Consider the following 4,404-nt stretch of genomic DNA (forward strand, 5'->3'; position numbering starts at 1 on the left):
CATAAAAGTTCATATGCCATTGCACACAATTGTTTACCCCCGCTTCTACTACGATCAAAGCCTGGCCGAAAACGTGGTCGATCGTGACAAATCGCAGGAGAAACGTAGTGGAGTCTTCATACGCGCAGTATGATCGCGTTATTAGTCTTCAGGTTATATTACACTAATTCCATTTCCCATAGGGTCCCATTATAAAACTGCCAACTTTCAAAGCATTTTTCTTGTATCTCCTATATATCAAATTTTGCAAGACCGGTATTATTTTAAAAATAAATCTGTCCCCTTTCAATAAAGGCAGTCAAACATATATGGTCTCGCGTCTTCTAAGAAAGTAAAATTCGCCCAAAGGCAAGCACACTCGGAAAACAGAGTTTCGAAAGTGAAATTTCGACAAAAGCCGCGTACTTCAATAAACGCACCCCAAACAGTCATCTTTCAACGTAATCCCCAATGAAATGCGCCAAAATGTTGCAGACACACACACAGGATGCATGAAATAATCACAAAATGCATGGGTGCGATCGCTAAATCGCTTTTAACGCCGAGAAGAAAAGGAACTCTTTAGAAATAGGCACTACTTTCGAATGGACCACATGGACCACGGAGGAATACAAAATGATTTAGTGTAATGTAACCTTCATGATCGGAGAGCTCTACGCTCTTGCAACGCTAATTTTGAACATGCTCAAAACAAGCGTAGCGGGATCGTGTCCAACAAGAAACAAGATGAAAAAAGTCGAAGACCATTATTTGCGAAATCGCTCGATTAAGACTCCGATTGACATCGATCCGCCCCGATCCAAACCTTTTTCAGATCGTGGCTTGATCGGGATGATCGTCGTAAAGTCGCAGCTCTGTGAGAACGGGGCGTTAGGCTTTCGCCTAAAATCATCTAGCAGCATAGTGGTACCGTACCCAAGGTTTTTCGAGATGTTTTTATTCATGTGGCGTTGAAATGAAGTTACTCAATGACGTAATTTTTTTTTAAAGAGATTCGCGCAACAGAATATTTCCGGTAAATTTGAGAAATTTCAGCGGTTATCAACCATAAGATATTACCACCAACACTACATACCATTATCTAGTTCTTGCCTTTGCAGTCTTCTTAATCAGTTGAGAATAATATGTGTTGTTTTGTTGTATTAGTTAAGTAACACATTTGCAACGAACCGTCTTGTATACAAATTTATGTTGATTACGACTTGTTTGGTACTATATGTACAAGCAAAGCTATACCGTACACCAAATGTTTTATGAATGTCATTTGAAGAAAAGAAAAATCTTTATTAACGTTTTAAGTCTTTACAACCGTATTTATCGGAATAATTTGAGAAGTTTTAATAAATTATAACTTCGAAAGTCAATAAAGAAGCACAATTATTTTTTATCCATACTTACACGCACTTATTTATAGTATAGTATCACATTTATTAATTGGTATTGGGAATGGTCCGCTTATTGATATGCGTGAACAGTTTATCGAGATTAATTATCGCATGACATGGGTGTCTGAAGTGTGATGACGCATTCTTGTGAACATATTTCAAAACCACATGTGTATTGTTGTAAATTGCTATTACAGGAACATAAATGTGCTATTACGTTGTTCGATTTTGAAACATATTTAACCACCGAGAACAACATCAAGATCAAGTTTTTTGTTTGTCAGTCATGGCTATGACCCAAATATAATTCGGTTTAATTGTATACTGGCATCGTTTTTCGAAGCTCAGCATCCAGTGACATAGGTAATACGGACTTTGTGATGTTTAATTACAGAACATACTAACTCACCTGAATCTCAGACAATCATAGTTAACATACTGTTGTGCGGACATGATAGGTTAACTACATAACATACTACATCAGGACGTTCGGGACTAAAAAAATTCTGATTTACGTATGGCCGTTTGCACTGGGTCTGCACAAGAAAGCTGATTAATTTGATAACATTCATTAAAACAGCAAAATAGGAACACTTGACACGCATCAGTACCAATTGCCTACTTGTTTGTTGCTGTTTCTTGTGTATTTATTTTTTTGTTTAACTATTCGACCACATAGCTTTGAACTTAAAGGGATCTTTTCACGCTTTGGTAAATTGACAAAATTGAAAAAAGTTGTTTCAGATTCGTAAGTTTTCGTTTTAGTTATGATATTTGTGAGGAAACAGTAATACTGAACATTAACCATGCTCTAATATAGCCATTATATGCATCTTTTGACGATTTTAAAACCTAAAAATTATAAAGCGTTGCAACGCGAAACGATTGAATAATTTGGAGGATTCTGTTTTTGTCGTTAAATTTTGTGAAACTACGAAGATTGCTTATATAAGGTATAAAATACGTCAATAATGTATACTCGGCGGAATAGCTCAGTAGGCTAAAGCGTTTTTACTTCAGGACTCTGGCAGGACTCCAGGGGTCACTGGTTCGAAACCTGCACCGGGCAATGTTCTTTTCCTTTTTTTATTTTTTTTCTTGATTTTTTACTGGAGCTTTTACGATCCAATGTTTACATTTATCAATATAAAGCATTTAATGAATAAGTTAAAAAAATGCCAAAATCTGTGAAAAGGCCCCTTTAATAAACTTGACATTTACAGCTATTAATTACTTCGGTGGGCACTGTTCAATTTCTCGTTATGATTATTTAAAGTTTTTTTATGTAATAGGTAAGGTAATACTAAAGAAGATTGACAACACTGAGAATTTCACTTTCGCGGATTGGAATATTAAAGTAATTATTGATGAAATATACGTTTAGTGAATGAAAAATTAATAGGATGAACTAAATTAATTTGCAATAATGGAAAACCAGGTATAGACGGCGTACCATGTGCAGCTACTATAAACAAGCTCAAATATAAAGATACAACTATGAGGTGGATGTTTTAATGTAACTTCTCATTGATCCTTGTAGGTGCAAAAATAGAAATGTTGTATTGGCTGAACGAACAGGGCACATCTAGGTTAAAAATATTATACACATAAACGTTACAATGGACTATTTTAGTATCGATACGACTTAAACGTGTTCTTCTTGTTAGTTGTAATTAAACCCACAATGTGCCTGCCCAGCCAGATTCTCTGATTCATATCAACTGCTAAGTGATTCGTCATGAAACTGACGGTATTGTCTCTTGCCGGAATCTTGCAGTTGGTTGAAAACTGTATGCGATAATGGAGAAAGGATTGTCACGCCATTCATACACCAGGTCGTGCATGATGTATGTACTATTATATTCAATTGTTCATGTTTTAAACATTGCAGTTTTAAGTTGTTAGAATTAATATGCATCGACATTTAAGTGCTTGCAATAGGAATGACATCGTATATTGCCCACATGTATATGAAATATATGAATTATTGTTTATAATTTTGTACTTAACGCCGCAACCCACGCAAAAGACGTCGGACCTTGGACATTTCGGATAAAATTTGCTGAAAACCGGTATTATTCCCAAAACTGTCGGACCACATGTCCGAAAAAAGCAATATGTAAAAACTTTGTTTAAAAATTAAAACGAAACTATGAATATTTTTTAAATACAAACTGGTTTATTTGATTTTTTACGTGTTTAAAAGAAAACGGATTTTACCAACAACTCGAACTTGCTATCTTGACTGGTGACGTATAAAAATCCAAGTGCAATTCCTAGAACCAGTCAAATATAGTTATTTGTTTCGTAACGTTGGCAACACAACATGTTGTTTATTGGTTAATGGAATTTTACTGGTTGCAATCCTTGTGATGATCGTCAATCGAACTTAGGGAACCACACGACCGTTGACCATTCCGTGTCAAGATTTGATGCGAAAGTTAGCCGTAAAAGCGGAATCTTCAACAATCGCAAAAAATGTTTACAAAAAATACAGAGCTATCTTCACTTTTCATTGAAAGTTTTACAGTATGTTTGAAAAAGAAAACGTTCAATTTTAAATTCATTTTATAGTTTTCAGAATTGGTAACGTCAGAGGGATAAAAATAGAATCAATAAAGGGTATTTTCTACTGTTTGATTGAAGACGATTTTGGTCCGGTAAAATCTTTTGAGGTCCGGTAACCTTTGAGAGATATCGGACCTCATGTCTTGTAAGATTTGTTTGTCTTCCGCATGGGTTGAAATAGACGTAACGTCTGCAATACAATTATATCTATCATTCTATTTGTTTATTCAACAACCATAAATACGCACTCTTTGAAACTTATCACATGTTTGACACTTCTAACCGCAAGCATATCCAAACCATCTGGTGTTTGATCAATCTAGATGAGCCTTTATTTACACTGCGTTTGATACCAAGTATTAATCTATCATTTATTAAACGGTGACTAATAATAATAATTTTCGTAAGAAAATAAATTAACATTTGTTCCGACTATGGCCGGAAAATGGCA

This window comes from Dreissena polymorpha, chromosome 16 (genome assembly GCF_020536995.1).
Source record: "Dreissena polymorpha isolate Duluth1 chromosome 16, UMN_Dpol_1.0, whole genome shotgun sequence".
Classification (NCBI taxonomy): Eukaryota; Metazoa; Mollusca; class Bivalvia; order Myida; family Dreissenidae; genus Dreissena; species Dreissena polymorpha.